The sequence below is a fragment of the Anomaloglossus baeobatrachus genome, chromosome 8, assembly GCF_048569485.1.
Source record: "Anomaloglossus baeobatrachus isolate aAnoBae1 chromosome 8, aAnoBae1.hap1, whole genome shotgun sequence".
NCBI lineage: Eukaryota > Metazoa > Chordata > Amphibia > Anura > Aromobatidae > Anomaloglossus > Anomaloglossus baeobatrachus.
Genome location: NC_134360.1, coordinates 200,698,502 through 200,722,587, shown reverse-complemented (window position 1 = coordinate 200,722,587; position 24,086 = coordinate 200,698,502). Strand labels below are relative to the sequence as shown.

The window sequence follows — 24,086 nt, the reverse complement described above, 5'->3', positions numbered from 1 at the left end:
ACTGAGCCCCAAAACCTCGTCAAGGTACATCTCTATATTGGGGTCCCTAGCTCTGTGACCCTAACTGTGTGTCATCTCATTGCAATTAAAAACTGCTATGGGTGGAGAGGGGTAACTAAGGACTTTCTTATATAGGAGATGGAAAAAACATGGCCGAAAGGGGCGGAGCTGTGTTCACATTCAGAAAAAAAACTACATGTAACTGAATACGATAACTGAAGTGAGCACTAATATATATATGTGAGTGCAAGCCAAAAATACATACTATATATAAGAATAAGGCTGCACATCAAACTTAGATAATGGTATAATGCCTCAAGCATATGGAAAAATGTTGGAATATACAATGAAAAATGCTACTTGCTAATTTGAACATGTGAATAATGAATTGCATACCTGCTATGAATATTAGGAAAAAGGAGATATTTAGCAATCGCATTGATCAATGTAACTGAGCCCCAAAACCTCGTCAAGGTACATCTCTATATTGGGGTCCCTAGCTCTGTGACCCTAACTGTGTGTCATCTCATTGCAATTAAAAACTGCTATGGGTGGAGAGGGGTAACTAAGGACTTTCTTATATAGGAGATGGAAAAAACATGGCCGAAAGGGGCGGAGCTGTGTTCACATTCAGAAAAAAAACTACATATAACTGAATAGGATAACTGAAGTGAGCACTAATATATATATTATGAGTGCAAGCCAAAAATACATACTATATATAAGAATAAGGCTGCACATCAAACTTAGATAATGGTATAATGCCTCAAGCATATAGAAAAATGTTGGAATATACAGTGAAAAATGCTACTTGCTAATTTGAACATGTGAATAATGAATTGCATACCTGCTATGAATATTAGGAAAAATATATAGTATGTATTTTTGGCTTGCACTCATATATATATATTAGTGCTCACTTCAGTTATCCTATTCAGTTATATGTAGTTTTTTTTTCTGAATGTGAACACAGCTCCGCCCCTTTCGGCCATGTTTTTTCCATCTCCTATATAAGAAAGTCCTTAGTTACCCCTCTCCACCCATAGCAGTTTTTAATTGCAATGAGATGACACACAGTTAGGGTCACAGAGCTAGGGACCCCAATATAGAGATGTACCTTGACGAGGTTTTGGGGCTCAGTTACATTGATCAATGCGATTGCTAAATATCTCCTTTTTCCTAATATTCATAGCAGGTATGCAATTCATTATTCACATGTTCAAATTAGCAAGTAGCATTTTTCATTGTATATTCCAACATTTTTCCATATGCTTGAGGCATTATACCATTATCTAAGTTTGATGTGCAGCCTTATTCTTATATATAGTATGTATTTTTGGCTTGCACTCATATATATATATTAGTGCTCACTTCAGTTATCCTATTCAGTTATATGTAGTTTTTTTTCTGAATGTGAACACAGCTCCGCCCCTTTCGGCCATGTTTTTTCCATCTCCTATATAAGAAAGTCCTTAGTTACCCCTCTCCACCCATAGCAGTTTTTAATTGCAATGAGATGACACACAGTTAGGGTCACAGAGCTAGGGACCCCAATATAGAGATGTACCTTGACGAGGTTTTGGGGCTCAGTTACATTGATCAATGCGATTGCTAAATATCTCCTTTTTCCTAATATTCATAGCAGGTATGCAATTCATTATTCACATGTTCAAATTAGCAAGTAGCATTTTTCATTGTATATTCCAACATTTTTCCATATGCTTGAGGCATTATACCATTATCTAAGTTTGATGTGCAGCCTTATTCTTATATATAGTATGTATTTTTGGCTTGCACTCATATATATATATTAGTGCTCACTTCAGTTATCCTATTCAGTTATATGTAGTTTTTTTTCTGAATGTGAACACAGCTCCGCCCCTTTCGGCCATGTTTTTTCCATCTCCTATATAAGAAAGTCCTTAGTTACCCCTCTCCACCCATAGCAGTTTTTAATTGCAATGAGATGACACACAGTTAGGGTCACAGAGCTAGGGACCCCAATATAGAGATGTACCTTGACGAGGTTTTGGGGCTCAGTTACATTGATCAATGCGATTGCTAAATATCTCCTTTTTCCTAATATTCATAGCAGGTATGCAATTCATTATTCACATGTTCAAATTAGCAAGTAGCATTTTTCATTGTATATTCCAACATTTTTCCATATGCTTGAGGCATTATACCATTATCTAAGTTTGATGTGCAGCCTTATTCTTATATATAGTATGTATTTTTGGCTTGCACTCATATATATATATTAGTGCTCACTTCAGTTATCCTATTCAGTTATATGTAGTTTTTTTTCTGAATGTGAACACAGCTCCGCCCCTTTCGGCCATGTTTTTTCCATCTCCTATATAAGAAAGTCCTTAGTTACCCCTCTCCACCCATAGCAGTTTTTAATTGCAATGAGATGACACACAGTTAGGGTCACAGAGCTAGGGACCCCAATATAGAGATGTACCTTGACGAGGTTTTGGTGCTCAGTTACATTGATCAATGCGATTGCTAAATATCTCCTTTTTCCTAATATTCATAGCAGGTATGCAATTCATTATTCACATGTTCAAATTAGCAAGTAGCATTTTTCATTGTATATTCCAACATTTTTCCATATGCTTGAGGCATTATACCATTATCTAAGTTTGATGTGCAGCCTTATTCTTATATATAGTTCTACTGAATAGACTGTTAGAATTTGTATTATGGCAAGAAAAACCAGCTAAATAAAGAAAAATGAGTGGCCATCATTACTTTAAGAAATTAAGGTCAGTCAGTCCGAAAAATGGGGAAAACTTTGAAAGTGTCCCCAAGTGCAGTGGCAAAAACCATCAAATGCTACAAAGAAACTGGCTCACATAAGCACCGCCCCATGAAAGGAAGACCAAGAGTCACCTCTGCTGCGGAGGATAAGTTTATCCGAGTCACCAGATTCAGAAATTGCAGGTTAACAGCAGCTCAGATTAGAGACCGGGTCAATGTTAGACAGAGTTCTAGCAGCAGACACATCTCTAGAACAACTGTTAAGAGGACATTTTGTGCAGCAGGCTTTCATGGTAAAATAGCTGCTAGGAAACCACGGTTTAGAACATGCAACAAGCAGAAGAGACTTGTTTGGGCTAAAGAACACAAGGAATGGACATTAGACCAGTGGAAATCTGTGCTTTGGTGTGATGAGTCCAAATTTGAGATCTTGTGCTTCTTTCATTTTCTAATAATTGCACCAACAGTTGTTGCCTTCTCACCAAGCTGCTTGCCTATTGTCCTGTAGACCATTTCAGCTTTGAGAATGTCTACCATTTTGTTCCTGGTGTCTTTAGACAGCTCCTTGGTTTTGGCCATAGAGGAGGGGTTGGAATGTGATTGATTGAGTGTGTGTACAGGTGTATTTTATACAGGATGCAGAGTAGAAGGACTTCTTAAAGAAAAAAAAAAACAGGTCTGTTAAAACCAGAATTCTTGCTGGTTGGTAGATGACCAAATACTCATTTCATGCAATAAAATTCAAAACTCATACTGTACAATGGGATTTTCTGTTTCTTTTTTTTGTTTTCTTTATTCTCTCTGTCACAGTTGAGGTGTACCTATACGAAAAAAAATATAGACCTCTCCATTCTATGTAGGAGGAAAAACTTGCAAAATCGGCAGTGTATCAAATACTTATTTTCTCCACTGTACATTCATCCTTAATAGGGCTGCTAAGCTCTGGACTCAGTTTTTTTCTGGCAGCCTCATAGATAATGAATGGCGTGGCAGCTGACCTGCCCCACTCTGCTTTTTTCACAGCTCCATAGGAAAATGAAGTCAAGTCAATGTGTGCACAAAAAAGAAGAATACAGATGCCATACGGAGTGTAAGGATGCAACTGGCAATGTGGTAAATGGCTAGTACGTGTCGCAGAGGTAGAAATTATCGGCGATCTGAACCCAGAATGTTTCTCTGGGACTTGTAGTTCCATGAGGTTTGTTGTACACATTCAGGGCTGGGTTCATGGGATGGTCAGAAGTGATGGGCGGGACTGACCATCCACATACGTTCCATATGTAGGTGTGTCTCATGGGATTTAATGGAGCCGTTGTTTGAGTAGGTGGGAGCCATCTTGCTGAAAGCACATGGTCAGGAGATCCTGTGAACGCTGAGACAGCAAAGGACTCAGAGTCCAGGGAGCTGCAAAGTCTACTGGGGCTCTGGACTGACAGCAGGTGCCTTCGAACGGAGCTGGTCCGAAGACCTGGTTAGTGATCCAGTGAGAGAGTCTCCCTGGAGGTAGAGCCTGGTTGAAGGCGATGAAGGCAGATGTAGAAACCTACAAAGTGACTGACAGGTAACACCCTGAGAATAGGGGATGTGGACTGGCTGATGTCGGAGAATGAACTGTATGGACAATCGGCGGTTTAAACTGACAGTGAGACATTGTTGTCCTGTGGGAGAGTGGCTGTGGACCGTTACACTGCATGGCTTATGAGGATGTGAATAAATCACCTGGATTGTTTAAATGACAAAGTGCTCGTGTGTGTCTCGATCCTGCTGCCAGATGTGTTCCCCAATACGTTTGGGGCCCATTTCATTACAGGAGCCACAGTATAGCGCGTGTTTTCAGTAACCGCTACTGTAAAAAAAAACGGATTGCATAGAGATTGTAGACATATTGCAAAAATGGCAACTGAGAAATAAAACATCTAAGATTTCTGGATGAAACTGACAATTTTTTATCCGCTCGTGTGATCTCAGCCTTTGGGAAGTTAATTCTTTTTTTTTTACATATGAGGATATAACAAGGCACGCTGGTAAAGATTTGTCTTCTTAGGATCTAAAGTCATTATTTTCTATGAGAGAAATTTCTAGGTGCAGCAATTTACAGCTACTAAACCAGCAATCTCTGTGGTCACACTTATTAATCTAAAAGCTGCAATTCAAAGCCTTGTCAATGGGCTGCTACTCGTTATGAAGTCATGTACTGCAGCCCCAGGAAAACAAGAAAAAGAAAGGATGTAAAACAGTATTGATTGGAAAAAAAAATACAAATAATAATAAAAAAAAGTTTGAAATCTCTTTTTTTATATCAAATATATTATTATGGAGCTGAATAGAAGATAAAACGGCTTACAATGATTTAGGAGATATGAAGAAGACCTTTCTTTGAAGATGCATTATATTCCAGTCATTCAATACATATCCAGAGGCTGTCACCGGAAAAAATGATTTGTCAATCCACTTGAATCCTTTATACACTGGCCCAACCTAATTTAAAAAAAGGAAATCTATCCTCTTCTGAAATCCCATTGCTGCCATCATGCTAAAATATTAATGAGATTATTTCTTAATCAAAACTTTATTGCAGTTTAACATCTTTCATTTATCATCTCTTCCACTGGTCGAAGTGTAAATTCTGAATGAAATCATGTTCCTGGCTATATTATGATAAATTATTGGTTTATAGATAATGTGTATATTGTGTCAGTGGAATAGACTATTTTTATGACAACTTGGTACAAAAGGTTTAGAAAATTAAGATACAGTTACGAGAAAAGACATGACAAGGATGATACAAACTGTGTTCTTCAGGCAAGACATTAGAGGAACAAAGTTATCACCTCTCCACAGTAGTGATGGCTGAATCAATTAGCAGAACCCAAATACATTGACCAGGTCAGTAGTGTCTGTCCATTGGATGGAAGGCTCACAAATTATTTATTTTTTGGATTATAAGATGCACTTTCTTTCCAAATATTGAGGAGGAAAATGACGGGTGCATCTTAAAATCCGAATGTAGCTTGCCAGGAAGTGGAGAATGGGTGCTATGCTGGCTGAAGTGGGGGCTATGCTGGCTGCTGTGCTAGATGCAATGGAGGCTGTGTTGGCGGCTGTGCGGGCAGTGGTGGGGGCTATGCAGGCTGCTGTGTGCTCTGCTATGAAGAAGGGCGGTGCGGCGGGAATCCCAGATGCTCTGTCAGCTGTAGGAGCGGTGGTGGGAGCTATGCAGGCTGCGGTGGAGGCTGTGTTGGCGGCTGTGCGGTTAGCTGTGCAGGTGGTGGTGGGGGCTGTAGAGGGAGCTAGGTGGGCTGCTGTGAAGCAGGGTGATGCGGCCAGATTCCCAGATGCTCTGTCAGCTGTGCGGGTGATGGTGGGGGCTGTGCAGGCTGCAGTGTGGGCTGCTGTGCAGGATGCTGTGGAACAGGCTGGTGTGGCGGGTGTGCCAGATGCTCTGTCGGTGGTGTGGGCTTCCAATAATGGTGCAGTAGTATGCACAGATGGAGCTCTCAATTCAAATTCTCATCTGTGCATGCGCCACCTTCGGCTTATTGATTTCCCAGCAGCGGACTTGAGCAAAATGGTGCCATGAGGTGGCACGTGTGCGAAGATGAGATATCGACTCCGGATACCATTTATGTGAAGCCCCCACCGCAGACAGAACATCTGGGACACCCGCTGCACCACCCTGCTCCACACAGCCAGCACACCCTCTGCTCCTAGCACAGCCTCCACCGCTACCAGCACAGCCCACATCATAGCGCCTGTAGCATTGCCCTACTCCAGCACCACCCATGTCTCCTGTGACCCCGCTCAACCATCACTGCTGCCACCCTCTGGTAAGACACCACTGGAGTATAAGATGGACCCCATTTTTGTTTTTTTTACCTTTTTTATCTCTAAATTTGGGGTGCATCTTATAATCCAGTGTGCCTTATAAAATGAAAAATTTGGTACTCACCTTCCAAGATCCCAGAGCATTTTGATTAGCCGGGCTGGTACAACAGCATCCTTGTGGCGTAACATAGAGATGATGTTGCACCAGACCAGCTAGTCAAAAGAATCAGAGACTACTGATCTAACTGATAACTTATCTAAAGTCCCCTCAACTCTAAAGGCTGCTTTACACCAGACAATCTATCTTGCGATAGATCGTCGGGGTCACAGTTTTTGTGACGCACATCCGGCATCGCTGGCGATGCCGGCCTGTGTGACACCTCCTAGCGACGCAGAATCGCTCACAAATCGTGAGTCGTGTACTGGTCGCTAGGTTCCATAATATCAGTTCTGAAATCGGGCGCCGGTTGTTCATCGTTCCCGTGGCATCACACGTCGCTCCGTGTGACACCATGGGAGCGATGAACATCGCATACCTGCCTCCCGCATCAGCCGCCGGCTCTATGTGGAAGGAAGGAGGTGGGTGGGATGTTTACATCCTGCTCATCTCCGCACCTCTGCTTCTATTGGCCGGCGGCCGTGTGACATCGCTGTGACGACGAACGTCCCTTCCACTCCAGGAAGTGGACGTTCGCCGCCCACAGCATGGTCGCACGAGAGGTAAGTATGTGTGACGGGGGGTTATCGACTTTGTGCGCCACGGGCAGCGATTTGCCCGTGACGCAAAAAGGACGGGGGCGGGTACGATCGATTGTGAAATCGCACAATCGGTCGTACCATGTAAAGCAGCCTTAATCCACAGGATAGGTGATATCTTGGCCGACTGATGCAACCCACACCAATTGGTAAAATAGGTTATTTTTGAGCTGAACTTTGAATGCTTAACTTCCACATTCCTTCTATATGTGGCTGCCATAAAAAATCAGCAGCTATGTAGGAATTAAATGGAGTATAGGTGGGGCACGTACATTATGTGGTCAGTGTGGGTTCCAGTGATTGGACCCCCTTCAAAAGACAAGTTATCATCACCTATCCTGTGGGCAAGTGATAAAGGGGATGTCTGGTGAAGACAAGGTAAGTCCCATATACACAGAACTCGAGACCTTGAAATATTGGATCGATTTTTGTCCCAATATGTCGTAAGCACCCTATAACCTTCTGTTTCTTCCTGGTTGTTTAGAAGTAAGTTTATAATTATTTTATCCTTACTGTACTCTAAATTATTCCCAAGCTATTGATGTTATGGTGGGATTGAGCCGATACACAGAAGATAATCAGAACAAGCAGAGCTGCGGTGTAATATATGGGAGTATGACAGAAAAGTCAAGAAGAGCAAAAGATTTGCTAAATTAATCCATCAATAATATGGTGAAACTAAAGTGTTATATGACACAACACTTGTATATACCGTATTTTTCGTTTTATAAGATGCACCTGATTATAAGATGCAACCCAAATTTGGAGAAAAAAAATGAAAAAAAAAATATGGGGTCCGTTTTATAATATGGTGGTGTCTTACCAGGGAGAGGGGGCAGTAGCAGAGCAGGGGTCACAGAAGGCAGAGGCAGTACTGGAGTAAGGTGATGCTGGCAATGGTACAGAGGGAGGCCCAGATGCTCATTGCGGTCTCTGCTCTGTGCAGGGCTGGAGACGCCGCTCTGTGCAGGGCTGGTGATGCCGTTCTGTGCGAGGGGCGGTGAGTCACCGGCCATTCTGAAGATGTCGACAGTCTACGGTGAGGGCTTCAAATAATGGTGGTCGGAGTCGGCGTGTGCGCAGATGAGAGCTTGAGCTGAGAGCTCCATCTGTGCAGGCGCTAAGTCTAGGCGCCATTATTTGAATCCCCGACGGCCGACATCTTCAGAATGACCGCCCTCCGCACAGAGCAGCCGCGCATTGAGCAGAACAGAGGAGCTGTGCACCGAGCAGAACAGAGCAGCTGCACGCCGAGCAGCACAGACCAGAGCAGAGCCAAGCAGATTGGCGCTGCCTGATGCACACAACTGCAACGTACTGACCAGCGCCGGCAGCACCCAGTAAGCTACATTCAGATTTTAAGATGCACCCCTCATTTTCCTCCCAAATTTTTGGGAGGAAAAGTGCGTCTTATAATCCGAAAAATATGCTAAGTCAGAGCAAGTACCTAAAGTACCTAAAGGAGTGGATGCATATGCCAAGACCTCAATTAACTTCTCCAGTACTCTAGCTTTTATTAGCAGACATGGAGCCAGAATAAGCTTTGACACATTTTTTTTGTATTCTGTTTGTGCCTTTGTCAGTAACATCATCATCCACCATCTCATCTCCAGTTCCTCACAATGGTCCTCCTTGTGACTTATTGACTTAAGATGACATGTTGGCAACTGTGTCTCATCATCATCCACCTCTTGAGACTGTAATTAAAATTCCCCACTGTTGGCTTCTTCTGACCATGGCTTCTGAAATATTTGGGAATCACCACACATGATCTCCTCAAGTTCTTCTTCAAATGTGCATGGTCAAAAGCCAGAAGTAGCCAAAAATGGAAAGGTAAAGAGCTCCTCGGGGTGTCCAAGGGTAGGATCATTTGTCTTCTGGGACTTGACTTGCCATGAATGGAGGAAGGAGGGTAACGATTATGTAGTTTTGACTCTTAGTGAAACTGGACCATATAGAAGACAGGGTGGTGCTGGGATACAGACTGGAAGCTTCGACCTGCCATCCAGTCCACAACCTACTCGTACTGTTCTGATTTGAACAATGGTGTCCATGTTTACTCACTTCAAAGTGAGACAAGAAGCTAGGTCTTGATCATGCATTTGTATAATCTATTTAAAATGGCCCTGAAAGGTCTTTTGGTTGTAAATTACAGCAGCACAAAGAACTTTAAAGGGAACCTGTCATGAGAAATGTCCCCTAAAACCTCACAGATTCCCCCTCTGCAGCTCCTGGGCTGCATTCTATAAAGGTCCCTGTTATGATTGTGGCCACTTTCTGACCTAAAAAAAGTGTTTATAAAGTTGTACCTTTTTTGCTTCTGATTCTGTAAATCCGTCACGGGGGCGGGCTGCCTGATGGCCGTTATTCTGCCCCCTGGTCCTGTATGCCGCCCCCATCGCTGATTACAATACTTCTGGACGCCGCCCACTGCTCCAGCCATCCCCGCGCATGCCCAGTGCTCATCTCTCGTGGATGAGCACTGTGCCCAGTGTCACCGGTGGTGACGTGCACGCAGGGTTAAGATTATGGGCGGTGCTGTGATGTTTATTCCTAAGCAACCGCCCATAATCGCGGGGCCGCGCTTTCCCCCTCGGCCTGCTTCGTTCTGCGCAAGCGCGCTGCTGGTAATCTGATCTCCGCGTCTCCTCCTGATCGGTGTAGTCACTGCTCCGTGCTCCTCCCATCTATTTCCTGCCTCGGGGCAAGATGGGAAGGAGGTGACGTGGGGGTCAGCAGCAGCGCGCTTGCGCAGAACGAAGCAGGCCGAGGGGGAAAGCGCGGCCCCGCGATTATGGGCGGTTGCTTAGGAATAAACATCACAGCACCGCCCATAATCTTAACCCTGCGTGCACGTCACCACCGGTGACACTGGGCACAGTGCTCATCCACGAGAGATGAGCACTGGGCATGCGCGGGGATGGCTGGAGCAGTGGGCGGCGTCCAGAAGTATTGTAATCAGCGATGGGGGCGGCATACAGGACCAGGGGGGCAGAATAACGGCCATCAGGCAGCCCGCCCCCGTGACGGATTTACAGAATCAGAAGCAAAAAAGGTACAACTTTATAAACACTTTTTTTAGGTCAGAAAGTGGCCACAATCATAACAGGGACCTTTATAGAATGCAGCCCAGGAGCTGCAGAGGGGGAATCTGTGAGGTTTTAGGGGACATTTCTCATGACAGGTTCCCTTTAAGGCAATAATCTCTGACTACATGACTCTAATAAGCTATCATTACTCCATCAGCTAACCCTACACTAAATGGAGCTAAGAGAGTTATTATTCTAGAATATAATTATTTGAATTAGCCCTGAAAATGACAGTTGGTTGTTATGTGGCAGCAGCAAGGACTGTAATGTAATGAACCCTGCCTAAATGTCTTTAATAGACTATCCCTACTCTAGCAGCTAACCATACACTAATTGCAGCAAAGAACAGTATTATAATAGAATAAAATCTTAATGAATTAGCCTTTAAAAGGACTGTTGGTTGTATGTGGCAGCACCAAGGACTGTAACGCGATGAACCCTGCCTAAATGACTCTAATACACTATCCCTACTGTAGAAGCTAACCCTACATTGATTGCAGCTAAGCATGGTATTGTTATAAATAGAATCTATTGAATTAGCCCTTAAAAGGACTGTTGCTTGTACAAGGCATCATCAAGGACTGTAGCACAATGAACCCTACCTAAATGCCGTTAATACACTATCACTATCCTACTCTAGCAGCTAACCCTACACTAATTGCAGCTAAGTGTGGTATTATTATAGAATAGAATTTATATGAATTAGACCTGAATAAACTATTGGTAATGTTGCACCAGCCAGTACTGTGACGGGATAACACCCTTTCCCTTCTCCAGCAGAAACAATTGCTATGCTATTTTCAGGCACAGTGCACCATGCATGGCATCACCAGGTCTTATATAGACCCAATGACGCATGGCAGCTGGCCAGTCACAGTAATGCCAGTAGCCAACATGGCTACAGCATTACCGGGATTACCAGTGAATTCTCGCATGTTTAGCAGCTGAAAATCAGCCGTGAAACATGCAGAACTGGGACTTGAGCATGGCGCCCAAGTACCAGGAAACTGAATGAGTATCGAGTGTCTCGAGTAACCCGATGCTTGATGAAGTACTGAGCAGTGCTGAGCCCACTCTCCCATCATTATTACTAATAACCAGCATTTTCCAAAATTTCCTGTCAAGTAAAATATCAACCTATTATATTTCATAGAAGAATGTATGCCTTGCAGTTTTTTTAATATTTTCTTATGTCTGAGCCCACAAATTAGCAGTTACTTTTATCTTTCGAGATAATAAGCAGAGATGTTGGGTTTGCACATTTGTAGACAGGAGGTAAATAAGAGCATTTCTTAAATATGTGCTCCAAAATCCAAACTATTCTACAGTCACAGTTCCTTTCTTCCCATGAGAATAAGAAATAATGTAACAAAAAACACCCTCAAGCCCATGTAAAACTATGAAATGATAAAGAAGAGAGGTTGAAGTTGATGGTAGGTGTCCAGTTAAAGTAATGTTAAGGAAAATTGAACATTGAGTAAAATCCAAGTAACATTACTGTCACTGTCTACCCTATTCATCATTTCCTCCACGCTGCCGAAATCATCTGTAAAATTACCTACAATACTGAAATAGATTTTTTTTTCGTTTCCACTAAAGAAAAATAAGTCTTCTGCCATCTACGTTTTCTCCTGAAGAGATTTGTCCTAAAAAGACGAGTTATCATAACTCTTTTAATGGAAATTCAGATTCTAAGATGCTTCTGTGAAAGTTGGCACTTTTTTTCCTTAAATCTAATATAAAAAAATGACAATGAAATTATCAGCATCTGTTATCTGGTCAATAAATTATATAGATATAAAACTCAAGGTGAAGGTGCAGTTCGAGGGGGCTTAATTTAAAGGGTAAAGGCCGCTTTACATGCAACAACATCTCTAACACGATGTCGTTGGGGTCACGGAAAATTCGTGACGCACATCAGCTCTCGTTAGCGAAGTCGTTGCGTGTGACACATACGATCGACCGCTAACAAGCGATAATACACACCTTATCGTTGCTCGTTGACACGCTGAATATTGTTGGTTTTTCAGGACGCAGGTTGTTTGTCGTTCCTGCGGCAGCACATATCGCTATGTGTGACACCGCAGGAACGAGGAACCTCACCGTATCTGCGGCCGCCGGCAATGAGGAAGGAAGGAGGTGGGCGGGATGTTCGTCCCACTCATCATCGCCCCCTCTGCTTCTATTGGGCGGCCGCTTACTGACGTTGCTGTGACGCCGAATGAACCACCCGCTTAGAAAGGAAGCGGTTCGCCGGTCACAGCAACATAGCATCGTAGCATAGCATCCAGATAGTACATGGACAGCATGAACTTGTGTATGTATCAGTCTCCGGCGCGGCTGTCACACTTTCTTCCTGGTCCACAGTCAGTGCAGTGAATATCCATGAGGCATAATGAGCGGGACCTGGAAGGAAGTGTGACAGCAGTGTCACAGAGACTGGTAAGTTTAAAAATACACCTATTTCTCAGTGATGTGTTTTCTCTGGTACATGTCACACTGATGTCATACAGATCACATCAGTGTGCGGTCATTGTGGCATTTGTGCTACCGGCAGAGAACGGACATGTTGCCAATCTGCAGCACACAGACCCGATGTGCTCCACATTGACACATGGTACCGTGTCAAAACACGGATATGTGCTCAAGCCCATTGATTTTAATAGGTCTTTGTATGTCCATGTCTCCGGTACATGTGAAAACGGATGTCACACATACCTAAAACACAAATGTGTGAAGGTGGCCTAAGGTTGTATAATGTATGCTGAAAAATGTTAGAAATGTTTTACCAGTCTGTAGTAGCAAGTGTCACTTTTTTTTTGCAATCATATTTTGGGGAAGTAGTGTGTGTGGGTGTGTGTGTGTGTGTCAAATGATAATAAGCTCAATAAGCTCATTAAAAGGGGAAGCTCGACTGTGGGACACCATCTTGACACTTTTCAAGAGGTCGTGGAGTAAAGAACTCAGTAGAAGTGTATGGCTGTGAGCCCTCATGGGCAGGGTCCTCTCTCTTTCTGTACTTGTCTGTTTCCTGTATTGTTCATGAATATTGTACTTTGTCCCTGTTATCTATACCCCTTTCAAATGTAAAGCTCCATGGAGTAAATGGCACTAGAATAAAAAAATAATAATAATAATAACAATAATGAACAATAATGCACGCCCGTTAAATGGGAGTTCATGAGACAGATGAGCGCCTTCACTAAAGGCGGCGTTACACGCTACAACTTATCTGACGATATGTCGTTGGGGTCGCGGATTCCGGCATCGTTAGCGACGTCGTTGCGTGTGACATCTACGAGCGACTCCAACGATCGCAAATAGGTTGAAAATCGTTGATCGTTGACACGTCGTTAGGTTTCAAAATATTGTTCGTTGTTTGGAACGCAGCAGACATATTGCTATGTTTGACACCCTGTCAACGACAAACAACATCCACACGACCGCCTTGGTCAAACAATATATCGCTGAACGATGTTGCTTCGTTTATGAGATCGTTACGTGTGATCGCTAATAAACAACCTATGAGCGATCTCGGCAAATCGTAACTACGATCTGGGTGTGTCACATCGCTAATGAGATAGTCCGATAAATTGTAGCGTGTAAAGCGGCCTTAACAGTCTAATCCTACTAAGGAGTAAGAAGGAAAGATACCGGAAATTGTTTGTGCCAACTGCTATGGTAATGTATAACAACTACCTAGTGTGAAATCCTCAAAGTGAATGTTATTTTATTGGTGTACTAATTTGTGTATAACCTGTGTATGACCTTTCATTAATAATGGTAATATATGACATTCTCTGTCAATTCTACTGTTGTGTTGTAATTAAGTTGTAATTAAGCTCTCCATGCCTATGTTCTGCTGCTGTGATACTACAATTTCCCTCGGTATCAATAAAGTGCATCATATTGTATATATCCATAAACATACATATGTCCAAATATTTTGTCTCCAGTGTTGACAAGGGGTCATTTTGGAGCCCGCGGTCCAGATTCATTAAGATACGTATGCCTCTATTGGAGTGAGATTTGTCGTGAAGTCACTAGAAGTTGCATTTCCTTGCAACTCCTTGATTTCTCAAAAAATTGTGATTTTTCAAAGGTTTTTTTGGAAAGAATATGTTTCCAAAGCTTTGATGAATTGCCCCCATAGTTCCTGTCCCTTCAAGAAGAGTTTTCAACAGGCTCGTTATCATACTAGGCAGCATTACAATAACAGTTAACATTTCTATACTGAGTTGATAACACAGGATTCACCATTCCTAATAGGCCATGTCACAGCTGGCCCTGCTCCATATTTCCTTTTACAATGACCTCTGCACACACTCAATAGATGCTTCAAAACAAAAGGTAGAGCAAGTAAACTCGATTACTGCTAACGTACATGTGATTTTCCTAAAATAACAGGAAATATGAGTCTAATATAGCCCAAATGGTCAGTGTGAAAATTGCAAGATTCCTAATTTTTCTTTTTAATACAGATTAAGATATGGGTATATACAAGTGCATCTCAATAAATTAGAATATCATCAAACAGTTAATTTATTTCAGTAATTCAATACAAAACGGGAAACACATATATTCTATAGAGTCATTACACACAGAGGGATCTTTTTCAAGTGTTTATTTCTGTTAATCTTGATGATTATGGCTTACAGTCAATGAAAACCGAAAAGTAATTTTCTTAGAAAATTAGAATAATTACCACAAAGGCTTCTTAAGCATTTAAAATGGTTCTTTAGTCTGGTTCAGTAGGCTACACAGTCAAGGAGTAGACTGCTGACTTTACAGATGTCCAGAAGGCAGTTATTGACACACTCCACAAGGAGGGTAAGCCACAAAAGGTCATTGCTAAAGAAGCTGGCTGTTCACAGAGTACAGTATCTAAGCACATTAATGGAAAGTTGAGTGGAAGGAAAAAGTGTGGTAGAAAAAGGTGCACATGCAACCAGGATAATGGCAGTTTTGATAGGATTGTTAAGAAAAGGCCGTTCAAAAATTTGGGGGAAATTCCCAAGGAGTGGACTACTGCTGGAGTGCTTTAAGAGTCACCACACACAGACGGATCCAGGACATGGGCTACAACTGTTGCATTCCTTGTGTCAAGCCACTCATGACCAATAGACCATGCCAAAAGTGTCTTACCTGTGCCAAGGAAAAAAAATAACAGGACTATTGCTCAGTGGTCCAAGGTGTTGTTTTCAGATGAAAGAACATTTTGCATTTCATTTGGAAATCAAGGTCCCAGAGTCTAGAGGAAGAGTGGAGAGGGCACAATCCAAGCTGCTTGAGGTCTAGTGTGAAGTTTTCACAATCAGTGGTAGTTTTCTGCTGGTCATCTACTGGTGTAGGTCCACTGTGATTTATCAAGACCGAAGTCAACACAGCCGGCTACCAGGAAATTTTAGAGCATGCTTCATGCTTCCCTCTGCCAACAAGCTTTTTGGAGGTGAGAAATTTTATTTTCCAGCAGGACTTGGCACCAGTCCACACTGCCAAAAGTACCAATACCTGGTTTAATAACCACAGTATCACTGTGCTTGATTGGCTAGCAAACTCACCTGACCCAAACTCACCTGACCTAAACCCTATAGAGAATCTATGGAGTATTGTCAAGAGGAAGATGAGAGATACCAGACCCAACAATGCAGACAAACTGAAGGCTGCCATCAAAGCAACCTGGGCTTTCATAACAGCAGTGCCACAGGCTGATCGCCTCCAGGCCACGCTGCATCGATTCAGTAATTTCTGCAAAAGGAGCCCTGACCAAGTATCGATGCATTTACTACACAGACTTTTCAGTAGGCGCCAACATTTCTGAGTGTAAAATCATTTTTTTCAGTTGGTCTTATATGATATTCTAATTTTCTGAGATAATTAATTTTGGGTTTTCATTGGCTGTAACCATAATCATCAACAATAACAGAAATAAACACTCTGTGTGTAATGACTGTATATTATATAGAAATAGATCACTCGGTGTGTAATGACTCTATATAATATATAGGAATAGATCCCTCTGTGTGTAATGACTCTATATAATATATAGAAAATAGATCCCTCTGTGTGTAATGACTATATAATATGTAGGAATAGATCCCTCTGTGTGTAATGACTCTATATAATATATAGGAATAGATCCCTCTGTGTGTAATGACTCTATATAATATATAGGAATAGATCCCTCTGTGTGTAATGACTCTATATAATATATAGGAATAGATCCCTCTGTGTGTAATGACTCTATATAATATATAGGAATAGATCCCTCTGTGAGTAATGACTCTATATAATATATAGAAATAGATCACTCTGTGTGTAATGACTCTACAGTGTATATAGGAATAGATTCCTCTGTGTGTAATGACTATATAATATATAGGAATAGATCCCTCTGTGTGTAATGACTCTATATAATATATAGGAATAGATCCCTCTGTGAGTAATGACTCTATATAATATATAGAAATAGATCACTCTGTGTGTAATGACTCTACAGTGTATATAGGAATAGATTCCTCTGTGTGTAATGACTATATAATATATAGAAATAGATCACTCTGTGTGTAATGACTCTATATAATATAAAAGAATAGATCCCTCTGTGTGTAATGACTCTATATAATATATAGAAATAGATCACTCTGTGTGTAATGACTGTATATAATATATAGGAATAGATCACTCTGTGTGTAATGACTCTATATAATATATGTGTTTTCCTTTTTGTATTCAACTACTGAAATAAATTAAGTTTTTGATGATATTCTAATTTATTGAGATGCACTGGTATATTTAACACAAAAGTCTGATTTATCAACAGGTCATTTTCTGATTATAGATTTCCTGGAAGTCAAACTTTTACTTTCCCATTACAGTTTTACAAATAGATTCCACCACTTTTAAGATGATTAGTGTAAATAGATATACTTCGGAGGTCTGTTTGCAAAAATGGAAAAATCTAGTATAAGGTTTAAAACACAACACTTTAAGTGTGCTTCCTGCAATGAAGCTGCTGCGGCTCAGCACGGCAATTTCTAGCAAGCAAATTGTTCCTTTAAAAAGGTAAAGATTACAATGCTGCCCAAATCAATGAAATGAAAAATCGTGCTGAAAATCCAGTAGTGTTACTTTAACAGCAAGAAAGGAGGAAGAGCAGAGTTATTGAGTAATGCCCTGAGGAAAATGGAAATATTTTCAGAAGTGTGCTGCATAATATATGCTAGTTGGTATAACTGCCAAGGGATCTACTTTTGGCATGTGATTCACATTGAATGTAGGAGTAATTAAGAAATGTTTCATTTAAGGAAATTGTTTAATGGGGAAGTATCATTTCTTATGGCGATGCCTCAAAGCACATATGAAAAGGTTAAATGCTTAATCAATTGATACATCATATACTGTATATATTTATATATACAGTGGGAAAATAAGTAATTGATACACTGTCGATTTTGCAAGTTTTCCCACCTACAAAGAACGGGGAGGACTGTAATATTTATTGTAGTTACACTTCAACTGAAGCAGACAAAATAAAAAAACACATTCTGAAAATTACACTGTATAATTTTTAAATAATTAATTTGCCTTTTATTGCCTGAAATAAGTATTTTAACACCTGCCAACCAGCAAGAATTCTGGTTCTCATAAACCTGTTATTTTTTTCTTCAAAAAGCTCTCCTACTTTGCATGCATTGCCTCTATTGATTGCACCTGTTTGCACCCGTTATCTATATAAAAGACATCTATCCATACGCTTAATCGCACTCCAACCTCTCCACCGTGACTAAAGGCCCCTTTACACACTGAGACTTTCTAGCGATCCCACCAGCGATCCCAACCTGGCCGGGATCGCTACAAAGTCTCTGGTGAGTCGCTGGTGAGCTGTCAAACAGGCAAACCTGGAAAACGACGCAACAGCAATACGGACCTGCAGAACAACCTAGCAAGTTATTGGGGACGTTGTAAAGCAGCTTTTTGAAAGTGAAGTCGCTAACGAAGTCGCTGTAAAGGCCCCTTTACACACTGAGACTTTCTAGCGATCATGCTGCACAGCGGGAAACAAAGGACCAAAGAATGGTCCTGACAGATGTGTAGTGATCAGCAACTTCACAGCAGGGGCCAGGTCGCTGATGTGTGTCACACACTGCAATGTCGCTGGGGAGGTCGCTATTACGTCACAAAACCGGTGACGTTACAGCGATGTCGTTTACCATGTTGCAGTGTGTAAAGGGGCCTTAAGATCAAAGAGCTGTCTAACGACACCGGAGACAAGATTGTAGACCTACTCAAGTCTGGGATGAGCTACAGGACAATAGGCAAGCAGCTTGGTGAGAAGACAACAACTGTTGGCACAATTATTAGAATATGAGCCTGCTTCATACACTTGCTTCCGACTTGTGTGGTGGATGTTGTGAAGGGTTGTTTTGTCAGTCGCAACTTTATCACTCCATACAACTTCACATAGATTGACTAGGGAACAAGCCCTAAAGACTCTTTCACCATGAGTCCAGAAGAAACTACTTAGACTGTTTTGGGATAGCACTTCTACTGATTTGAACAGAATTGGTGTGTCAACTGACTGATATTTTTGGACTAATTTAGACCAGCAATTCTAAAACCCTTTTCTATGGGAAATGCTAGAATTTGTTTTTTTTTACTCAAGAAAACCTTTACCACTCTTTCTTGCTTAGTGTAACATTAACTCTTGCTTTTGTTATTTCTAGATATTGCCGAACAAGAGTAATGCAGAGTTTTAGAGGTGCTGATGACCTGGATGAATACAGGTATTTTGCCATTACTCTATGTATGTGCACATGACATGTGGAAACTTGGAGATTTTCCGAAAGAATACACTTCAGTTCACAGCAACATCTTCTGTCCTGAAATATTTTTTTTTGCAACTTTTTAGCCGGGGTGGTAGTCATGGGTGAGGTCTGCATCTTCTGTACCCTGGCACGTTACATGAAAGATGCAGTCCTGGTTGGGTGCGTGTGTTGATCTCATAGGGGAAGTCACCCATCCAGGCCACATGAAGCCAATGGTTTCAACCGGCCAAAACTGATGATGCCTTACTTAGAAATAAAGACTACCAGTTCTTTAAAGCCAACATAATTTTACCTAACAGTTGTTCAATAGCAACTATACACACCAGGTAATGGCTACATATACTTTTCAGTAACAAAGTATTCTTAAGCATACCTTCTTCAGACACATCTGGGATGTTCCTGTTCTCACAGGTACCACTTAAGCACAATCCAGCATAGCTCCACAATGCAGACTGTGGAAACCATTGTTCCCTTACTGGGTTTCTGCATTTGATTCTTCCTTAGAGGAGTGAGTTGGGGGATTTGCCAATATGGTGAGATTGAAGCTTTAAGCTACCAGATGCTTAGGTAACTCTCACCTGAGGCAATCTCTTGTCTCGTGTGTTTTTCCGTTTTGGCCCTCTATCTTTGAAGCTGTAAGCCACTTGGGGCCTGACTGCTAAAAGTCCTTTTATCTGGACCCTTCTGATTTAGGTCATTCCAATATGAAGGTCGGTCCCTGTGCCTGACGCATTCCCTTACTCTGTATCATGGTTGGTCACTTCGGGTCACACTATCCTGATTCCAGTTTCCATATTCCTGTTTGCCACAGTCACCCATGTGCCCTTGATGACCTATGGTCTGCTATAATAACACGCTGGGCTTCAGATAACCCTCTCTCTAAGAAAATTGTCTCTTTACCTATATACTAACCCCTCCCACTACGGGTCAGTCCCAACTTTAACTATTTCTTGCCCTAATTTCTGCATAACCATATACTACATTGTTACACATTATACATTTTATCGCAATTTACATTACATTTTTTTCACAATAAACAGGACATAATGCACAATACACTTCACGTGGCAATAACACGATTGGTGTATTCAAGGAGGAAAGCAACAACTAGTCCACCACCTTACACACATACCCTGAGATATAGTGGCAGACACAAATAGGAAACGGCCCCTGTGTAAAATAATATATGACCCCTTTACAGTGCAATAGTTCTGTCTGAGAGTAGCCCTGTGATGATTTGGAGGTGGGACTGGGACCTCTTACTTCTTGGGCCCCTTAGAGGCTGCACAATGATATTTCCACCCTGCTGAAAAAGCTGTTGTCTGTTTTTTCTTCCACTATTCCCCTTTCACTAATTCTTTCATACATGCTCACTTGGCTTGACTAAACGTCTCACTGGGGAGAGGGGAGTATGTAACTGAAAGCATCTCTGGGGGTGGCTTTATTACCTTGAGTAATAAGGATAGGCCAGGTTGAAATTAAAGAACTTCTATTTTGTTTTACAGTTATAACTAGTTAAGCTTTACATGTAATCCTTTTTATAGCATATATGCATCAATCTATGAGTAAAATATACTATACCCTACCAGCTCATTAGCCAGGTTTCGATTCAAAATAGGTTTATTTGCATATTTCTTTCTTAATTTTTATTTAGACCTCAGGAATACCACACATATTGAATGCCTAGTAATTATCAAAGATTGATGTTAAGGAATGATAATTTACAAAGGCAAAGATATATTTAGCAAAATAACCATCTCAAGACAGGGGCATCCATGTCACTCCAGGGATTTAGGCGGCATTAATTCAGCAAGCTTAATCTTTCCTTGCCTGAGCATGCCTGTCAATATTTTGCTCTCAGTAAATTGTTAAGATCATTTCAAAAAGTGCCTTTAATACAAAATTCTATAGAAATGTCTGTGCTTCGTTTTCTAAAATGGAGATTATACTGATGAAATTTGTTTTGTGCTTTGCAAAGTACGATCAGGCTAACTATCCACTTACAGGGAGCGTAGCTCGAGAGAGACTGCATTTACAAATAGCAGGTGTCATTATTTTCAGCTAGCGCAAAAAATAGAAAGGGACTAAATGTGTGAGATAAATCTGATGGAAAACATTTTTGCATGTCAAGATTACAAACTCTTCTTAAACTGATTTTTTTCTTTCTACTTTAATGACATAAAGTATAAGTATTTCATTATCAAAGAAGAAACTTCTCTGACAAGATATCAAATGTAATATTTAAGTGCATCTGTCAACTCCTAATCTCCTAAATTAAATTATTAAAGTTAAAAGAAAGCTTTAATCAGAAAATAACATTGTCTGAATCATATTTTTATTATAAACATATTTTTATTTTGGGTTGAGTTGCAGTATGGACCAAGCTCCAACCAAATATAATGAACCAATGGCCCCATGCAGGGCCAGCGTCAGCACCTGGCACACCAGGGCAAGTGCCGGGGCTGCACTTTCCTGGTTGCCGGCTCTTTCAATCAGCACCTGCACGCAGTGTTCACTCCTGAGTGCTGTGTGCAGGAGCATTACAGTTCATTTGTGGGCGCAACTAGTGAGCGATGTGCTCCTGTCACACAGATGAAGAGAGAGGAGCTACAGCACTGCCAGAGTCCCACTGATGCCAAGTCCATCCACCCCAGTGCTGTACATCCCCAACGCTGTATGTCCCCTCCACCCCACTGCTGTATACCCTGCAGAACTGTATGTCCCCTCCACCCCACTGCTGTATACCACCCACAACTTTATGTCCTCTCCACCCCCCTGCTGTATACCCCCCAGAGCTGTATGTCCCTTTTACAATAGTGCTGAGGTTTGTAGACAAAATCATGAGGCAATTAGATATCATAATGAAAGGAACTTGGTAGCATCTGGTCCTGCCCTTAGCGGCCCCATGTATGTGACTACCCAATCAAACTAAGGGTTTTTTTGCACAATGCGACATCGCAGGTGCGATGTCGGTGGGGTCAAATCGAAAGTGATGCACATCCGGCGTCGCTGTCGACATCACAGTATGTGAATCCTTTTACATATGATTAACGAGCACAAAATCGTCGTTATCATATGATCGGTGTAGGGTCCGACATTTCCATAATTTTGCAGCAGCGACGGTACGATGTTGTTCCTCGTTCCAGCAGGCAGCACACATCACTGTGTGTGAAGCCGTAGGAGCGAGGAACATCACCTTACCTGCCTCCCGGCTGCAATGCGGAAGGAAGAAGGTGGGCGGGATGTTTACGTCCCATTCATCTCCGCCCCTCCGCTTCTATTGGCCGCCTGCCGTGTGACGTCGCTGTGACGCTGCATGACCCGCCCTCTTAGGAAGGAGGCGGGTCGCCGGCCAGAGCGACGTTGCAGGGCAGGTGAGTGCATGTGAAGCTGTCATAGCGATAATGTTCGCTACGGCAGCAATCACAAGATATCGCTGCTGCGACGGGGGTGGGGACTATTGCGCTCGACATCGCAGCATCGGCTTGCAATGTCGTAGTGTGCAAAGTACCCCTAAGTCTTCTCCGCAGCTCTGTCACCAAATTTCAAAATGCAAAGTGCATAGATTATTACACAAATTTCTTAGACCTAGTGAAGGTATTGTACTTAAAAAAAACAAACATCAGAATGTCTAATACTTTTTGAATGTTTAACTCAATCTCTACCCTTCTTGCCTGATTGACAGTTCTTCAGAGTCCCTCCTCCCTGCTGAGATCTCACACTGCTCAGCACAACCTGCAGCTGTCAGTCAAGCTAGGTGAACATAAATTCAGTAGATTTTAACTGATGAGCTCTGTGTCTTTAGCTGGACTCAGTAAATGCTCATTCTAAGGGTGCACTAACACTAAAGTATAGCATCATCTAAGATCATCAGATGCCATTTGCTAATGATTCTCAGCTCAAACACTGCTGTGAGTTTGAGTCGAGTGTCATTCACTGTGCTATGATTCTCTCTCATGTGAGAATTGGAGCACAGAGGGGAGAAGAGGGAGAGATTAATCTCTCCATCTTCTCTATTGCTAGTATTGGATGTTATTCGAGTGCAGTCCGATCTTCCCCATGCTGGTAAATATGTCCCTCAACCTGCTGAATATGTCTTCTATCCTGGTATATCTGTTCCCCATCCTAGTATGTATGTTCTTCCTGGGCCTATCCTTGTATATATGTTCTTATATGTCCCCCATCCTGGAGTATATGTTCCCCATCCTGGTAAATATGTCGATCATTCTGGTATATATGTCTCCTATCCTAGTAGACCTGTTCCCCATCCAGATACATATGTTCCCCATCCTGGTGTATATGTCTCCTGTTCTGAAGCTGTTTTTTAAATAAAAAAACCCAAACCTATTCTACTCACCTTCCCTCCTCTTCCCCGCTGCACAGTGTCCTCTCCTGAAGCCAGCAACTGAAGTCACCAAGGGAGGGACGGAAAGCTCATGACATCATTGTCATGTGCCCTAAGTCATGGTGTTATGCCCAGACCGGTGTCCATGTGATGTCCTGCCCCCCTGCCCCGGCAGTTTTCTCACCTGCCTGGTCATCCTGCGGTGTCCACCCCATCCTCGGATCATGCCGCTTTCTCCCAGGGCCTGCACACATCTCACAGGCCTCCTGGGAATGTTCATAGGTTGTGCACAGCCATACCCCTATTCTTAAAGGGCCAGCGTGCTCTGACCCAGAAGTGCCTTTCAGGTCACCTGAGAGGTTTCAGTTATTTAAGGCACCTTCCCCTTAAGGGAGGTGCCTGGGCAACATATTAGTTATGTTGCTAGTTCTCAGGTCCTTACTGCTGCTGTTGTGGGTTCGTGACTGTGTTTCAGTG

The 24,086-nt window shown here is 42.1% G+C and overlaps 1 protein-coding gene across 2 annotated transcripts in view; it reads right to left on the bottom strand.

The window, feature by feature from the left end:
* Positions 1 to 24,086, bottom strand: part of DPYD (dihydropyrimidine dehydrogenase) — a 1,712,944-nt gene that overhangs the window by 294,259 nt on the left and 1,394,599 nt on the right. The gene's annotated exons all lie outside the window — the stretch shown is intronic.